This window comes from Phodopus roborovskii, unplaced genomic scaffold, assembly GCF_943737965.1.
Source record: "Phodopus roborovskii unplaced genomic scaffold, PHOROB, whole genome shotgun sequence".
In the NCBI taxonomy this organism is placed as follows: domain Eukaryota; kingdom Metazoa; phylum Chordata; class Mammalia; order Rodentia; family Cricetidae; genus Phodopus; species Phodopus roborovskii.
This window is the reverse complement of record NW_026125879.1, coordinates 410570-429900: the sequence shown is the minus strand read 5'-3', so window position 1 is coordinate 429900 and position 19331 is coordinate 410570. Positions and strand designations below refer to the sequence as shown.

General features: G+C 41.8%; 1 pseudogene; it reads right to left on the bottom strand.

Moving 5' to 3' along the window:
• Window positions 1-9040: 9040 nt before the first annotated feature.
• Window positions 9041-15707, bottom strand: LOC127217891 (histone deacetylase 1-like; annotated as a pseudogene).
• Between the last annotated feature and the right edge of the window lie 3624 nt (window positions 15708-19331).

Sequence of the window (19331 nt, the reverse complement as noted above, 5' to 3'; positions counted from 1 at the left end):
CCTTGGGTAGATGCTAAAGTACTAGCAGCTTCCTGAGAAGGCATGGATATGTCCTGAGGACTTTGCAATGACATCATATATCTTTCAAACCTGGGTGACCATAAAGAAGTTTCCAAAACCCCCTGACCTGTGGAAACATATGCTAAAGTCCCTTCTTCTAATGGGGATGAGGAAAGTTCCAGATCTCCTGGGAGGTTCCTTAAATGTCGCGAATGACTTAGTGAAGACGCAAAACTTTCCTGAGTCCCTTGGGCAGATGGTAAAAGTTCTCTTGCTAACTGGGAAGACTGGAAAGAACTCATGGTGCCTGGGGCAGATGGTGAATGCCCTAGAGGCACTTGGACTGACCAGGAAGTTTCAAGATAGTCCTGCTTAGATGTTGATGGTACTGGTGACCCTGGGGAGGATGGTAAGAATTCTGAAGCAAGAAGGTAGGAGGCAGAAGGATCTTTAGATGCTTTGGGAGACATGGGAGATGTCAGATCCTCTTGTGCTAATGACACAAATCCTAGAGTTGTTTGTATAGATGTGGACTTTCCCTCAGACCCTTGGGTGGATAGGGAAGGTTTCACAGCTTCTAGTTCACTTTTGTAAAGTGACAAAGCCCCTTGGGCATGAGCAAGATTTTCTGGAGTCTTTGCCAGAGATGATGAATGTCTCCCAAGCCCTGGGTTAGATGGTGTACATTGCATACCCTGTGGGACAGACAGCAAAGGCCCTCTTTTGTTTGGGAAAGTTAACAATGGTCCTGGTGTCCCCTCAGTAGATGTTGAATTACCAGCAGCTCCTTGAGAAGGCATGGAAAGGTCCAGAGGACTCTGCAATGACATCATATATCTTTTAAACATGGTTGACCATAAAGAAGTTTCCAAAAACCCCTGACTTGGGGAAACATATGCTAAAGTCCCTTCTTCTAATAGGGATGAGGAAAGTTCCAGATCTCCTCGGAGGTGCCTTAAATGTCGGGAATAACTTAGTGAAGATGCAAAACTTTCCTGAGTCCCTTGGGCAGATGGTAAAAGTTGTCTTGCTAACTGGGAAGACTGGAAAGAACTCATGGCGCCTGGGGCAGATGGTGAATGCCCTAGAGGTACTTGGACAGACCAGGAAGTTTTAAGATAGTCCTGTTTAGATGTTGATGGTAATGGTGACCCTGAGGGGGGTAGTAAGAATTCTGAAGCAAGAAGGTAGGAGGCAGAAGGATCTTTAGATGCTTTGGGAGACATGGGAGATGTCAGAGCCTCCTGTGCTAATGGCACAAATCCTAGAGTTCTTTGTATAGATGTGAACTTTGCCTCAGATTCTTGGGTGGATAGGGAAGGTTTCACAGCTTCTAGTTCACTTTTGTAAAGTGACGAAGCCCCTTGGGCATGAGCAAGATTTTCTGGAGTCTTTGTCAGAGATGATGAATGTCTCCCAAGCCCTGGGTCAGATGGTGTACATTGCAGACCCTTTGGAATAGACGGCAAAGGCCCTACTTTTTTGGGGAAAGATAGCAAAAGTCCTTGTGCCCATTGTGTAGATGCTAAAGTACTAGCCACTCCCTGAGAAGGCATGGAAAAGTCCAGAGGACTTTGCAATGACATCATATATCTTTTAAACCTGGGTAACCATAATGAAGTTTCCAAAACCCCCTGACCTGGGGAAATATGTGGTAAAGTCCCTTCTTCTAATGAGGAAAGTCCCAGATCTCCTCGGAGGTTCGTCAAATGTCGTGAATAACATAGTGAAGATGCAAAACTTTCATGATTCCCCTGGGCAGATGGTAAAAGTACTGTTGCTACCTGGGATGACAGGAAAGAACTCATGGTGCCCCTGGAATATGGTGAATGCCCTAGAGGTACTTGGACAGGCCGTGAAGTTCTGAGATAGCACTGCTTAGATGTTGATGGTTCTGATGACTCTGGAGGAGATGGTAAGCATTCTACAGCAAGAACGCACAAGGCAGAAGTATCTTTAGGTGTTTTAGAAGACATGGGAGATGTCAGTTCCTCTTGTGCTAATGGCACAATTCCTAGAGATCTTTGTATACAGGTGGATTTTCCCTCAGACCCTCGGGCAGATAGGGAAGGTTTCAAGGCTCCTTGGTTAGTTTTGGAAAATGACAAAGCCCCTTGGGAGTGAGAACTTCCTCGAGTCTTTGACAGAGACAGAGACAGAGAATGTCTCTGAAGCCCTGGGTCAGATGGTGAATATCGTAGACCCTTTGGGACAGACAGAGAAGGTCCTCGAGCCCCTTGAAAAGAACTGGAATGTCCTAGAGGCCCTTGGATAGAGTAGGAAGGTCTCATAGTCTTGTGGTCAGACGTGGAACTCTCCCATTCATTTTGGACAGATATAGAAGTTGTGGGACTCACCTGAGGAATACTTGTAGTTATTGATGTTTTGGGGCGAGCAGGAGAAGATACACGTTCCCTTTTAGCAGAAGGGAGCTTGAAACTGTCTTCTTCTGACGAGGAAGGCCTGAATTCCCCTTGGTCAGAAGGATCATCTCTCAACCTCTTTTTGGTAGAAATGAGATTGCCAGGGTCCACTTGGGCAGAGGGAAAATGTCTACTATTTTCTTCCTTAGAAGGGATTCTCATGAAACCCTCTTGTGAAGAAAGGGAGGATGGCAAAGTCCCTTGTTCAGATGTGGTAGATCTTGGGGTCTCTTTCTCAGATGGCGAAGGTGCTAATGTGTCTAGTGCACTTGTGTATTTCTTGACTGTGGCTTCAGAATGAGGAGAAGGAACTAGAACTTCCTGTGTAGGTGTGGTCTCTCCTAGAGCATCATGGGTAACTATTGGAGATCTAAGAGCCTCAGGAAGTAAGGAATTTACTAGAACCCCTCCTGTATATGTAGAAGTTACAGGAACACTTGGTTCAGGGAATGAAGGCGATGCAGGCTTTTGTATAAAGTTGTCAGGTTCCAGAGCCAGCTGGACAGACAAAACAGGGTCGAAGGTTCCTTGGGTAGATAAGGCAGAATCTAAAGCCTTTGGGGTATTTGTTGGATGTTCTGGAGACACTTGTGGGCATGTGGAAAGACTAACATTCCTTTGTGCAGGTGGGAAAGGTTCTGTAGCCTCTTGTGTAATTGTGGCAGATAGCTGAAACTCTTGAGGAGCTGGGGAATTTCCCACAGCCTCCTGGGAAATGCAGGGAGGACCTGTGCAGGAATCCCCTTTTCTAGATGTGAACCTGACTACAGACTCTTGTGTACATGTGTCATATCCCGTAGCCCCCAGATCACCTAGGGCTGGATCCAGAACTCTGTGATCTGATGGACTATGTCCTGGAATATCTTCTGTAGATGTGTCACATCCTAGAGCCATTTCCAAGGATGGAGATGTGGATAAAATACCTTGTGGAGATGTCTTCTGTCCTGCAGTTGCTTTATCAGATAAGGTAGAATCCAGAGAGTGCTGGACAGATGAGGAATGTTCTGGTATCCATGGGGTATATGTAGAAATTCCAAGAGACTCTCCTACATATGTGGAAAGTTCTAGAGACCCCTGAGGATTCAGAGAAGCCTGCATCATCTCCACACCCTGCGCAGATGTGGAACTTACATGGCTCACACGGAGAGTCTTGGAATATGTGTGCCTATTTGGGGCCAGATGACGAGTCAGGAGGGCCTTTTTGGCTGGCAGGTAATATTTGAAACCCTCTTGGTCTGAGAGAGATACTGTGAAGTCCCTTTGTTTAGAGGGGGGATCTCTCCATCTCCTTTTTCTACAGTGGGAAGTTCCAGGGTCCCTTTTCAGAGCCGGATTAGGTTTGAATCTCCCTTTGTGAGAGAGAATATGTCTTTGACCCTCTGCTGTAGATGTGGACAATCCTCGAATCCCCTTGACAGGTACGGAAGAACTCAGAGCCCTTGGGGAAGATGGCAAATGTGCTAGAGCCCTCTGTGTATGTCGAGAAGGCCCAAGAGTCCCTTGGGCAGTCTTGGGAGTTCCTAGCCCCTCTTGTGGATACATGGAACTCTCTGGGGCCCCTTCCAGACATGAGAAAGGTCCTCCTGTCTCTGGTATAGATGTAGATAGTTTTATTTCTCCCTGGGCAGGTAGGAGCGGTGTGAGGTTCACTTGGGGTATAGGGGTTGGGCTTAGTCCCCTTTGGGCTGTAAGAGAAGAGCTGAGCCCATTTGTTGATGGTGGAGGACATGTAAAGCCCTCTTGGTTTAATGGAGAAGTTATGATTTTCCCTTGGTCAGAGGAGACAGGACTCAAGGTCACTTCAGCAGAAGTGCATTGCTTAGGGCCCTTTGGGGGAGATGGGGTACATTCTTGGTTGTCTTCATGAGAGGGAATAGTATTCCAGCTACCTTCGGCAGCTGTTAAAGGTGTTAAACTCCTCTGGGGAAAGGTGGTGGGGCTCAAACGATTTTGGGATAACGAGGAATCACTGAGCCCCCGTTTTGGAGAAGAAGGTTTGGAACCCTCTTTCTCTGATGGGGCCTGTGGGAGGGCCCCTTGGTCAGAAGGGGATCGTCTAAAACCCTTTGGAGGATCAGTGACCCCTAGGCTAGAGGATGGATTTCTGAAACCCCTTCTAGAAAAAGAGACATGTTTGATTTTCCTTTCAGGAAAGGTGGGAGGTCTCTGGGATGGCTGGGCAGATGTGGAATGTCCCATAGCCCCTGGATCAAATTGGGATCCTCCCAGAACCTCCTGGGTAGAGAGGGATAGTCCCTGAGCATCTTGGGAAGAAGTGGAAGATCCCAGAGCTCCTTGGGCGGGTGGGGAAGGTTGCAGGGGCCCTCGAATATGTGGGGAGATTACCGGTCCACGTTGGTCAGTGGAAGAGTCAGCAGAAGATGGCGCAGGCACTGTGTCATCTGCGTTGAACTTTTCACTGGAGTCTTCAGCACAGTGTCTTGAAGATGTTGCAGGGACTCTGGTGCCCAACTGGTCAAAGTCCATAGGTTGTTCAAACACAGTAGACATATCGAGGCTTCTTTGCACCTTCCCAGGCAAGGGCGCAACAGTTGAGGCCGCTCTTTTTCTGGTGTCAGGCCGCATGTCAGATGGTCTGTGCTCCCTGCTCAGTGGGTTACTCCTGCACTCAGGAACCTCCGGAAGGACTGGAAGTTTTCCTTTCCTGATCTCTTCCAGCTCCTCCATGGGGTTCAGGGTCTTCTTACTAGATGAAATCTCTGTCAAAGCTCTAAGACTCTGCTGTCTCTCTTCAGTACCAGATTCGGGGACTTTGAATGTTTTGTCCTTATAAGGCTTTTGGCACCTGAACTTGCGCCGAGTCAGTTTAATCACCCTTGGAGATGCGAAATCCCATGGGTCTTCGGTGCTGGTCAAGTGCTTGCCACACTGGGGTGGGGTGTCATCGTCCCATTCGGGGACCCTGAATGGGGTCGCAGGCCAGGGAGGCCACTGCTTCCACCGTTGGGGTAGGGGGACACTGAAGGGTGTCCCAGGCTGGGGAAGCTGTTGTCTACCTTCAGGGGGTAACGTCCGGGCTGCGGTTCGCTGGCCCGTCGTCTCCTCGCGTTTGGCCATTTAGCCAGCGAGGTAGTTGACAAGAAAAAAGGGAAATGGGATGTCACCCCTCGAAAGGGGCAGCGAATGTACTTGCCGATGGTGACTCGCGGCAAACAGCAGTGAAGCAGTATCCTCTGAGAGAGGCTTTCCTTCCGGAGAACCGTGGACACGTCCGGAGGGCGTAGCACACAGAACTCGAGTGGCAGTTGGCCTCAGGAATCAAGCAAAGTTCCAGAGGGGCGCTCCGAATGGCTGTCCTCGGGGCTGCACGGGCCAGACCCGAGCTGCCTTGCTGCACGGGCCAGACCCGAGCTGCCTCAGTGGCTGTTGTGCATGCAGTAGCAGGGCAAACAGCCAAGCTTTCTCTACTCTTGCTTAGGCTCAACAGTGCTAGCTAGTCTGGTGCCCACTGTCATCGTCCATGACAAGGACTGTTGAAGGGGCAACACGATTGGGAAAGGCTAGGGGTGTTTGAGATTCTGTGTGCTCTGGTCCCTCTGGCAACACGGTGGGACCCACTGTCAGGAGGCCATCAGTGTCTCAGTGAGGTCTGTTGCAGCCTCATAACTGAATGACAAAGGGTGACCCAGACCCTGGGTCCTCAGAGATTGTGGGGGCCAGAAACCACTGCTTATTTTGTACTAGGGAAAGAACGAGAAATAGTGTTTGAATACAGCACAGGATGCCTGGAATTGATATTACAAATGTTGTTCTGCATTTTAAGGATGGGCAACCCTAGAATTTTCTCGTAAATTTGAGACTTCTGTGATCAGCTCCCAGGATGTTGAACTACATCTCTAGATTTCTTAATAATACTGCGAATTTCAAGAAGTCATACCCCCCCAGAGTGGTACTCCATTCCTTAAATGTAACACATTTTTTTTTTTTTTATCCATTCTTTGGTTGAGGGCTATCTAGGTAGGTTCCAGATTCTGGCTATTACAAGGAATGCTGGTATGAACATAGTGGAACAGATGTCTTTGCAGTATGAATGCCTAGGAGTGGAATTTCTGGCTGGATCTTGAGACAGACTGATTCCCATTTTCCTGAGAAACTGCCACACTGATCTCCAAAGTGACTCTACAAGTTTGCATTCCAACCAGCAATGGAGGAGTGTTTCCATTTGCATCCTCTAGAGCATAAACTGTTGTTGGTATTTTTTATTTTAGCAATTCTGACAGGTGCAAGATGGTATCTTAGAGTTGTTTGATTTGCATTTCCCTGATGACTGAGGATGTTGAGCAATTTCTTAAGTGCCTTTCAGCAATTTGAGATTCATTTATTGAGTATTCCCTATTTAGATGTGTACCCCATTTTAAAAATGGTTTATTTGGTGTTTTGGTGACTAACTTCTTGAGTTCTTTGTATATTTTGAAGATCAGCCCTCCATCTAATGTGGGTTTGGTGAAGATCTTTTCCCATCCTGTGGGCTGCCATTTTTGTCTTGTTGACTGTGTCTTTTGCCTTACAGAAGCTTCTCGGTTTTAAGAGGTCCCATTAATTAACAGTTGACCTCAGTGTCTGTGCTACTGGTGTTATGTTCAGGAAGATGTCTCTTGTACCAATAAGTTCAAGGGTACTTTCCACTTTCTCTTCTAACAGGTTCAGTGTGGCTGAATTTATGTTGAGGTCTTTGATCCATTTGGACTTAAGTTTTGTGCATGGAGATTGACACAGATCTATCTTTAAGTCTTCTATATGTCAGCATCCAGTTATGCCAACACCATTTGTTGAATATGCCTTCTTTTTTCCATTGTATAATTTTTAGCTTATTTGTCAAAAATCAGGAGTTCATAGGTGTATGGATTAATATCAGGGTTATCAATTCAGTTCCATTGGTCTACTTCCCTGTTTTTGTTCCAACACCAAGCTGTTTTTATTACTACAGCTCTATAGTAGAGCTGGAAGTCAGAGATGATGATGTCTCTAGTTCCTTTATTGTACAGGGTTGTCTTGAAATTTTCAGGCAAACAGATGGAAGTAGAAGAAACCATCCTGAGTAAATTAACTCAGACACAGAAAGAAAAGCATGGTATGTACTCACTCTTAAGTGGATATTAGACACAGCATAATGGGCAACTAGCCTTCAATCCACAACCCCAGAGATGGCTAGGGAACAAGAATGATCATAAGAGAGACATACATGGACCCTTTAGAATGGGAAAGGGGAAAAATCTCATGAGTAATTTGGGAGCATAGGGGAGGGGAAAGGAGGAAGGGTAAAGAAGAGGAGAGAATGAAGGGGAGAACATGACAGATCAGGAAGGTCGAGATGGGAGAAGAACAGAAGAGAACAAGGAAAGAGATTCGTTAATAGAGGGAGATATTTTGGGCTTAACTAGAAACCTGGCACTAGGAGACTCTCCAGAAATCCACAAAGATGAACCCAACTGAGAATCTAAGCAATGGTGGAGAGGCTATCTTCAATGTCTTTCCCCTCTAATGAGTTTGGTGACTACCTTAAATACCATCATAAAGCCTTTATCCCGTAGCTGATGGAAACAGAAACAGAGACTCAAAAGAGCTAAACTACTGGAATTCAGTTGCATAGAGGGAGGAGTGATGAGCAAAGTGGTCCAGACCAGGCTGGAGAAACCCACAGAATCAGCTGACCTGAACAAGGGGGAGCACCCCAGGCTGATAGCTGGGAAACCAGTATAAAACCAAACCAGGCCCCCTGAACATGGATGTCAGGTGGAGTTCTTGGGCAGTCTATGGGGCGGTGGAACCAGTATTTATCCCTAGTATACAAATGGGCTTTGACAGACCATTCCCTATGAAGGGATACTCTCTCAGCCTAGATACAGAGGAAGGGCTTTGGTCCTGCCCCAAATGATGTGATAGACTTTAATGATCCCCCATTGGAGGCCCCGTCCTCCCTGGGAAGTGGTTGGGAGTGGAATGTGGGATGTTGAGGGGGAATGTTGAGGATGGGAGAGAAAGGAAACTGGGATTGGTATGTAAAATAAAATTGTTTTTAATTTACATAAGAATCAATTAAAAGAAAACAAAGACTGACCACAATGTTGCTGCTATTATTATTATTACTATTATTTAAAAATGTGCTGTTTTTGAGTATCTCAAAAAGGAAGCTAGGCTAGCACTTCTACCTGCAGAAGACTGCAATTGGAGTTTTTCTGCTTGCCTGAGTCCAGTGGAAAGGTATAAATAGAACCAATCTAAAAGTGGCTGATATTATCTAAGCCTGAAAATAAGGGGTCCCAGAAGATCCAGTCACCTCTTCAATAAGCTTAAGAAGTGCATCTTAACAGAGCTCCTAAAGCAGGCACTTGGCAGTTCAGGATTTTGTCTTCTGGCTGTTTTCCTTCCATCCTACATGGTTCAAAACTAAGACCTGAGCAGGGTGGACAAGGTGGCTTTGGGAAGAGTTCCCCCAGCACCACTGCACTGGGCTCTGGTCCCTGGTTCCTCTCTAGTCCCTGGGGGATATTATATTTAATATATTTTATATAAATATACAGAGGAATAGAAAATATAATATCTGATATTGGGAATAAGTAGGGAACTTTGGGAGAGGCCAAAGCCAAAGACCTTGCTCAGGCTAGCTTTACCTATTATTTGACCCCTTTGGCTTCTGGTTTCTCCTTCTCAGTCTTTTCTTGTTCGGTGACTTATTTTTTTCTCTTCTGCATCTTTTTCTTTTTCATCCTTTGTTTTGAATCTTTTGGCTTTTTTGAAATTAGAATTTCTTGCGACCACCTTCTCCTTCCTCATCTGAATCAGAGAATTCTTCCTCACAGGCAATTCATTTGTCAGAAGAGCAGATGGAGGTGTGTTTGTCAGGGTCGTCTTTGTCCTCATCACCACTCTCCTCAGGGATGGCATCCTCAGGGATTGACTGAATATGGATATCAGGTACATGGGACAGCATTCTCAAGTTCTTAAAGAGCCTCTGCTTGACTTTCTCCAGGTATTCGTTAGTGTTCTGGTTTGTCATATTGGAAGGGCAGATATGAAGCTTGATGTCTGGGCCAAAGTATTCAAAGTAGTTATTGTACAGTAGCTCGTTAAGGATCTCTGTGTCTGGGGCCACAGCTGTCTCATAAGTTCAGCACTGAGCAACATTATGGATGGATATCCACCTCTTCCCAGCATCAACATAGGCAAGTTTAAATTCTTAATAAACTCCACATATTTGGCATGCCCTTTGACGGTCAGATTGAAGCAACCTAACTGGTCTCCAGACAGGGAATCTTACCCACACTGTAAGACTATTGCACTAGGCTGGAACACCTCCATTACTTTGGACATGACTGGCTTGAAAATGTCTTCATAGGACTCATCATCAATCCCATCTCGGAGAGGGTAGTTAACAGCATAGTACTTGCATTTGCCAGCCCCGATATCCCGCAGGTCCCCAGTTTCTGGGAAGTAATCTACATATTTATGAAAAGACAAGGTCATGACCCGGTCTGAGGCATAGAAGGCCTCTTCCACACTATTGCCATGATGAATATCAATGTCAATATACAGCTCTGTCTGGTGACACTTTAGGAGTTCCAGGATGGCCAAAACTAAGTTATCATTGATGTAACAGAAACCAGATGCTTCAGTCTTCTTCGCATGATGCAGACCCCCAGCCCAGTTCCTAGCGATGTCTGTCTGTTGCTTATTAAGTTTCACAGCACTTGCCACAGAGCCACTAGAAAACAGCTGACAGAATTCAAACAAGCCATCAAATACTGGAGAGTCCTCACCAACGTTGAATCTGTGCACCTGCTTTCTGTACTCAGACATGATATCTGGGCAAATGGAACGCAAAAATTTAATGTAGTCACACTGTGGTACTTGGTCACCTCCTCAGCATTGGCTTTGTGAGGACGATAGATTTCCATATTTTGGTAGAGACCATAGTTGAGCAGCAAATTGTGAGTCATGAAGTTTCGGTGAGGCTTCATTGGGGGGTCTTCTCCATAATAGTAGTTTCCAACATCACCATCATAGTAATAAAAGACTTTCCTCTTGGTGCCTGCTCACGGCTCCCTACGATGTTATTATTATGTAAGCCATTATAATAAGGGACAATAAGGTCAAAAAAATAATTTCCTTATACTATAGATGCAAGTTGTTTTCAAATACTTTTATCTGCTTGTGATTGAGTTCAGAGATTCAGAACACAGACATGGTTGGATTCATGAATGTAAGCCCAATGGCCTTAAACAATTGCTTTGTCTGTCATGGTTTACATGTTGGGTCCTATAACATTTACATATTTGAATTGCTTTGGAAGGTCATATAATTCCCTTGAAGTCACTATATGGCTAAGGTTCATATCAGTGGCTTGTATAATTCAAGAGCATCAAGGCACTTTTCTATTATATAATTATTTTCCTGTGCCATTGCCTTAGTGATTTGGCAAGTGCTTTCTCCTTGGAATATTTGAAAACTTCATCACTCCCTTTTTTGTTTATCCCCAATCTATCTCACTAATTTCATTTGTAAAGTTATCTATCTCCAGGAAACCCAATCTTTTCCTACAATCTGAGGTAAATAGATATCTTGTCTAATTTTACAACTGACTGTTTTTATCTGCATACTAGCACATATCATAACTCAAATACCTTTTGCTCACTTATCTGGATTTCCTGTTGGTTTTTGAAGTCCTTGAAAACATTGGGTTTGCATACCAACATATTGCTGCTAGGCATGAAGAACTTGGTGTGGGGTAAAATGGACAGGAAATAGGAATCCAGGTAATATACACCTTTTGAGAACTAGCTTGGCAATTCTAATGTCAGCACAAAATAGCTTTCTCAAATTAAGTCACAGTGACTAAGTTTAGTTCAGATAATCTAGCAAAGGTAAATACAGTAGTTTATACATACAAGGATGACTGCTCTAAAAATGGTAATATTTATAAAAGAAATGTCAAGTTTTCACTTTGATAAAGTTGTTCAACTACAATAACTTTTATACATAGTAAATTTAACAATATAAATAACTGGTTGAATAGTGTGTTTTTGTAGCATTTAACTCAGTAATCAAAATTATTTTCTAAAACTTTTATATTTTATTCATTTTTTCAGAATATGAAGAAATGAGTCTTACTATAGCACTTTCATACATATGCTTTTATTGACTTATTTTGTGTGTAAGTGTATAATGAGAATGACCAATGTTGTCTAGGTAACTTCCAAGTTCATTTCTTGGCATGAACAAATGACTGGATGGCCAGAAAAGACCAAGCCTCATAGAAAACAAAATTTAAAACTTATACATTCAAACAAAAAGAAGCTTGAGACAGGGAGTCACTTAAACAGATGCTAACATGGATGTTTTCTAGGGCCCCTTGGTCTTTTTCTTTCCAACATTGGTCCTGTCTAGATACCCATCCATGTGCCTTCTTGTTATTTCTCCCTGCAGGCTCTTCTGGGAAGAGGAAAACACCATGTTAGAGAGTCTGCCTTACTTCCCCCTTCCTACTTATGGTCCTCCAACCTTACTGTGTGTGATGTAGGTGTACTTATTAATAAATTTACATGTGTGGATGTGTGTGTGTGTGTGTGTGTGTGTGTGTGTGTGTGCTCACGCACGTGCATATAAAAACCACAAGTTGATTTTGGGTGACTTGTGTAGCTAGCCAGGCTGTCTCTGGGGATCCCCAGGCTCCATCACTCTGGAGTATAGGTGGGCAGCCATATTTACTCTCTATTTATTTGGGTACTAGATATCTGAACTCTTAACCACACATGTGTTTGGCAATTGTTTTATTCAGTGAACCATTTCCCAGCCCCTTTTATTTTTAAACTATTATTAGGAGTTGTATTTTATTTCTTTTATTTATTTCCCAGCATGTTGTTTATTATCTGCAAGTAGGGATAATTTGATTTCTTGTATTCCTACTTGTATCTCTGATGGAATGTACCCTAGTGCCACACTACATAAATCCATGAAAATGGAATTATTATAAGACCTAGCTATAATATTCCTGGACAAATACTCAAAGGACCTTAAATCTTACTACTGACATGTTTGCACATCCATGTTTATTGCTACAATATTCATAATAGCTAAAAATTGAGCCATTCATTTCCATTATGAATTGAATAGATAAAATGTAGTATATATATAAACAATGAAATTTTATTAAACTGAAAAGATAAATGAAAATGTGGTATTTGGAGAAAAGTGATAGAACTGGAGATTCTTATGCTAGATTTGGAAAGAGAGAATTATTATAGGTTTTCTCTTATGTGTGGATTTGATATTTAATTTTTATAAATTTTTATATGTATTTGTTGTTATGTGGGTAGGCCATAAGACTATAAAAAGCATGAGAGGAAAAAGAGATCTTCATTGGAAAAATAAAAAGTGCAATAGAATACAGATGACATAAAAAATGTAAAGGAGTGTTTACTAGTTACTGTTTAATTGTTGCAATAAAAAACCATTACCAAGGCAACTTGTGGAATGGGGGACTTATTTGCTTTATAGTTTCAGAGGGCTAAGTGTCCATCAAGGTGGGAAAGTATGGCAGCAAGTACCAAGTGTGGTACCAGGGATAGGAACTGAGAGCTCACATCTCAAACCTCAATTAGGAGATTGAGAGAGTGAACTTGACATGGTATGAGTCTTTCATCTCTCAAAACATGCCCTTGATGATATACTTCCTTTTTAGCAAGTACTATCATACCAAGACATTGCCAACAATCACCAGCTGGGGACCAGTAGTCAAATACCAGAGAATATAGGAGATATCTCACTCAAAACACTACTGGATGGCTATTAAAAGAACCAATGAACCAGTAGGAGGAAGTCATGGAATCTGGGATGTTAATACAGGAGGATGAACAATATAGAAAAGGGAGGCTGAAGAGAAAGCTTATCTATTAAGGAAACTGGCTGCTCCTACAGAAGACCTGAGTTTTGATGGGAGATGTCATTCTGTAAATGTTTTTCATGCTGGTTAATGAATAAAGCACTGTTGGCCAATAGGAAAGGAAGATAGGAGGGACTAGGAGACAAGGAGGAAATAGGAAGTAGTGGGGAGGAGTCAAGATGGAGATTCTGGAGAGAACAGAACCACCATTCCTCTGCTCTCGGTAAGACCACCTGGAAATACATAGAAATGGGTTAATATTTAAGACAGAGCTAGCTGATAAGAAACTAGTAATGGGCCAACAGAATTACATCAAGTCTCAATGTGATAATCGGGGCTGGCATGGCGGCCAGACAAGACTGAGCGGCAGTAGGCGGAAAAACCGTACTCCTTACAGAGTTAGATTTATAGATCCACAGGTTGGTTCACAACAATCTGTAACTCTGGTCCCAGTGGGATATGATACTCTCTTCTGACTTCTGCAGGCAGCAGGCATGTGTGTGTTGCACAGATATAGGTGCAGGCCAAATACGCTTATACATGAAATAGTTGTCTAAGGAAAGGGGGAGAAAACGCTGTAAGAAATCTCACTTCTATGCTAACTTTTAAATCTGGTAAAGTATGTATATTGTTCAGTATCTGTATGTTCGTATACTTTCTGTGCTTTTCTTGTTATTGATTTATATTTTCATTCCTACTGCATTTCATGAAATGAGCTGTGTTTATTATTTTGTGTTTGTTAAGACTTAATTTGCAAAAAAAAAAAAAAAAACCCAAACACACATGGTATATTTTCGAAGAGATCCCATGGGGTGCCAAGAAGAATGTGTATGTGTATTTAATACATTAGTCTGCAGCGGTCTCTGAAGCCCAAGCTATATATGGTCTAGTCTAGTTCTGATATTTCTTTGTTAATTTTAGTTTTATGATGTGATGTTTTATGTGGATGTCAATAGAACCTATAATGAAGAAAAGGAGCCTATTGGCGTCCTTTATACGGATTATCTAGATTAGGTTATTTTCTTGGTGTGTCTGTCAGGGATTTTTTTTTGTGGCATAAAACAGTTAAGAAAATTCACCCTAAACATGCAAGGCACTATTTCATGGCCTGGGGGCCCTTGACAAATTAAAAAGGAAAAGGAGACCTGAATAGCAACATTCATCTCTCTCTACTTCTTGATTGTAGATGCACAATCAATAGCTGTCTAAAGCCATGACTTCACTGCTCTGATAGGCTGTACACTGGAAAGGCTCCCCAATATAAACCTTTCATTTCTCATGTTGCTTTTGTCAGGGTAGTTTTTTTTTATAGTCTAATGATGAGAATGTGGTATTGAAATCACTGATAATTGTTATAAGAAGACCTATATGACTTTTTATTAGTGTTTAGTATGTTTAGCATGTTTCTGCCTTAATATCTCAGTATTTTGTTTTGTTTTGTGTGTTTGTTTTGTTTTGGGTTTTTTTGTTTTGTTTTTGCTCTACAGCAGTTAATATTTTGTCCTTTATATTTCTGAAATCTTGAGCAGGCTCTGATATAGAGGGGTTCTTCTCTGGTCATAGCTATTTGGAATTATAAATGCCTCTTGTATTTGAATATTCATTTCTTTCTATAATCCTCAAGAAATGTCTGTTTTAATTTCATTGAATACATTCTTAGTGCCTTTAGCTTTTAATATCAGCATCTTCTTTTAACATTTGGAGACTTAAGGTTTTGTTTATCTTACCTTTAAAAAGATAAATTTGTTTCTTTTACAACCTGATTCCCCTTTTTCTTCTCCTTCCAGTTCATCTGCTACCCCCTCTGTTCCCACCACTCAATCTACTCCCCCTCTGTTTCTTTTCAGGAAAGGGCAGGTTTCTCAAGAGTATAAAAAAAAATAAAAACATGGCATGTTAGTTGCAGTAAGAATAAGCACGTCCCCATCCATATATTAAGGCTAGTCAAGGGAACCTAGTAAGAAAAGTAGTTCCATAACAGCCAGTAAAAAGAGTTGGAGACATTTCCTTTTCCCACTGTTAGGAGTCCTACAAGAGGAACAAGCTACACAACTTAAACATATATTCACAGAGCCTAGGTTAGTCCCATACTGGCTCCCTAGTTGTCTGTTCAGTCTCTGTGGGCCCCTATAAGTCCAGGTTAGTTGATTCTGTGAGTTTTACTGTGGTGTCCTTGATCCATCTGTTTCCTGCAATCCTTTCTTCCCTTTTCTGCAGGATACCCCGAGTTCTGCCAAATGTTTGGCTGTGGGTCTGCATCTGTTTCCATCCATTGCTGGATGAATATTCTCTGATAACAATTGGGCTAGGTACTAATCTGTTCACAGGAGATGAACAGTTCAGGCTACATATCCACTATCACTAGGAGTCTTACCTGTAGTCATCCTTGTAGATTTCTGGGAGATTCCCTTTTTACCAGACCCTGAAATGCACCCCATTTCCAGTAGTCTCTTTCAGTACTCTCCCCTCCCCACCAACCTGATGTTCATGCTCCCATCCCTACCTGCCCCAGGCCACTCACAAAATCTCCTCTATTTCCCTTTCCTTGGGAGATCCCAACCTTATGAACCCTCTTTGTTACTTAGTCTCTCTACATCTCTAGATTGTAGTGCTGTTATCTGTTGTTGAGTATTACTTTAACTTTTGTTTATGCTATTCAATATTACTATAAGTGTATAAATATGTGTTACATTTGTTTGTACTGCCTTTATTAATAATGTAAAGATGTGTTACATTTCTTTATGCTTCATTTGTTTAATTATGTAAATGTAAAGATGTGTTGCTGTTTCATCTAGGGTACTTAAAGTACCTGATTGAGATAATAAAAAGCTAAATGGCCAATAGCTAGTCAGGAGAGGGATAGGTGGGGCTGTAGGGAAGGAAGAATAAATAGCAGAAGAAATCTAGACTCAAAAAGAATGAGAAAAGGAGAAGAGAAAAAAGAACGAGGAGGAGGGACATTTGTGGGGCCAGAATCCAGGCAGTCACCAGCCAGAGAGATATAGAGACAGCAAGAAAGAAGATATATAGAAAGAAAGGTAAAATGTCCTGAGGAAAAATGTAAACAGAAACAGATTAAAATAAGAGCAAAGATAAGGCTGAACATTCATAAATAATGAGAAGTTTCTGTGTCATGATTTGGGAGCAGGTTGGTAGCTCAAAAGAAAAGGCTTGGTACAGTTATCCATTATCTAACAGCTAATATCCATTTATGAATGACTACATACCATGTTTGTCTTTCTCAGTTTAGGTTACCTCAATCAGGTTAATTTTTTCCTAGTTGCATCCAGTTACCTGGATTACAGTGTGACATTTTCTCAGAAAACTGGGAATTAGTCTACCACAAGACCCAGCTATACTACTCTTGAGCATGTTCCCAAAGGATGCTTAGTCATATCACAAGGACACTTGCTCAACTATGTTCATAGCAGCATTATATGTAATAGCCATTGCCTGGAAACAACCTAGATGCCCCTCACCTGAGGAATGAATGGATAGAGAAAATGTGGGGCATTTACACAATGAAATATTACTCAATGGTTATCTTTATTAAATTTTATTCTTGAGTTTCTGGACATGATTTTCATGCTTATATTTTGTTGTTTTTCTTTTGGTGTTTGAATGTAGTATTTCTTTAAACTTATAATACATCCTGGGAGTTTTTCTTTTGCTTAATTAAGTCACTTTGTGATCTTCAACCTTTTTATCTTGTTTTTGTTTAGAGTTTTTTATTTGTTGCTTTCGCTTTCATGTCACTTTTTCATTGATATTTGCCCTGACCCACAGGGCAGTCAACGATGAACCAGGAAACACCTAGGGGTATCGAAGGACAAGGGATACAAAAAGGATGGCAGCAAGACAGTATTTTGATCAAGCTGCCATATTTTATTTTCTCAGGGGAGGCTTATATAGGATCATGGGCAGGATGTGAGTGGGGGGGTTGCAAGTGGGCAGGATGAAAGGGTCAGTAAAAAGAATGCCCTGAACTAATTTTTAACTGGCTGTAAAACTGTAGCAGGAGGAATGTCCTGAGCTATTCTTTAACTGGCTGTAAAACCACAAGCCTGTATCTAGTTATGCTCTCCTGAACATTTTGCTTGTTTCTTAAGAGGCAGTAATTTTCTATCTCAGAGGCCTGAGGTAGTGAGGATGGTGATGGTCCCCAACTATATTTTTTATCTTCTCATGTATTCTGCTCATTTTTAACTCACTGTGGCTGGCTTTCCTTAACAATTCAAGAAAGTTCTTTCTGGCCATATTTCATTTATATTTGAAAAGTACATCTGTAATTTCACCCACTTTAGTATGTTTGGGTCAGTAGTTAAGAACTTATTATTGTGTGAGAGAGCCAGGTTAATTTGTATTTTCATGTTTCTTATGTTTCCATGTTGTGATTTATTCATCTGTTTTCTTGCTTGTATCTTCTTACTATTTTGTGTTCATTTAGAGGGGAATGTTTTTCCAGTCTATGCTTGAAGGTTTGATATCTACTACTATCCAGTGATGAGAAATAAACTGCTCTAAAAAGAATACTAAATCATATACAATAGGGAAATACATTTAAAATTGATTGAAAGTGTATTTCTTTCGATAGGATTTAAAATCATCTGGGAGATGGGCCTCTGGTTATATGTGTATAACAGATTATTTCCATTTCATTAATTGGGGTAGGGAGAGCCTTTTTTGAAGTTAAAGGAAAATTTTATTATAGCTTAAAAGAAAAAAAATTTGGGCTAACAAGATATGAATATAAACATCTGCCTAAAGGAAGGTAATGGAAGTGGTGAGGAAAACAGCCTTGTGTTTTGATTTACTGGCATGAAGGTCCACCATGAGGTCGATGGTAGAGAGCTAACAGAGGACCTTCAGAGAAATATTAAGTCATCCCACCATATCAGAAAAATCACACTTTAATTTTTGGTCAACATCTGAAAGACAACAGAGTAAATTAAAAGGTAAAGTAACCAAAGTTAGGACTTAGAAAGTTAGGCAGACCCAGTGAAAACTCATGGCTTTTAGGGCTATAGGAGTTGTGGGAATTCTGGTTCAGAAAAACTCAGTATTCTTTAAAAGAAGAATTATTATTCTCCTATCTCTTTAGTGTTGCTCAATGAGAACCCATCTTCCAGAGGGGTAGTCTCTTCATGACACTGTATTACTTCCTTTTGATTGCTATGTTAAAATACCATGACCAAAAGTGACTTATAGAAGAAAGAGTTTATTTTGGCTTTCAGTTCTAGAGAAAGAGTTCACAGTAGCTGAGAAAGCATGGATGGACGGATTATGAAGCTAAGAGATCCCACCTTTGTCCACATTCAGAAACAGTGAGAGCTAACTGGAAGTGGAGCAAAGCTATAAACTGTCAGCATTTATTCCAGCGAGGGTAAATGTTATAAAAGTTTCATAACCTCTCCAAAGAGGACCACAAACTGTTGAAATACCTGAGGCTGTAGGGGACAATTATCATTTTAACACTGTCCAACTGGAAGTTTAGATCTCCATCCAGGCCAGAGATTTTATTCTCTTTACCCTTTTTTTCTACAATAACACCCTCCCTTGAAGAGTTAAACTTAAAATCCTTTAGGAGTCATATCAGTGATCAGACACTTCTTGTATCTCTGGCCTTCAAAAAGCCCAAGAAAATCTGTGGTCTGTAGCCAAGAAAGAAACTGCCTAATTTTCTCTGGGGTTGTCTTACCATAAACTGGTTAGCCAATGTCCACCCCTGGTTCACCATCCTCTCCACTGAAGAGGTACCTCCAGTTGTGATTATAGAACTGGGGTGATGATTAACCTGGCTTCTTAAGATGAATGGAAGCATCACATATGGGAGTTGTAATCCTCTAGTGAGCCTGTCTTAAAGATTCCGAAAGTATTTGCATAGACTGATCTCTATAGTAGCCAGGGAGGGATCCTCCTGCCTCTGGCTGCTTCAGCATATCCTACCAGCATTGGGAGCATGGGGGAGAGTGGTTGGAGGGAGGAAAAAGAGAAGAGAAGAAGAGGAG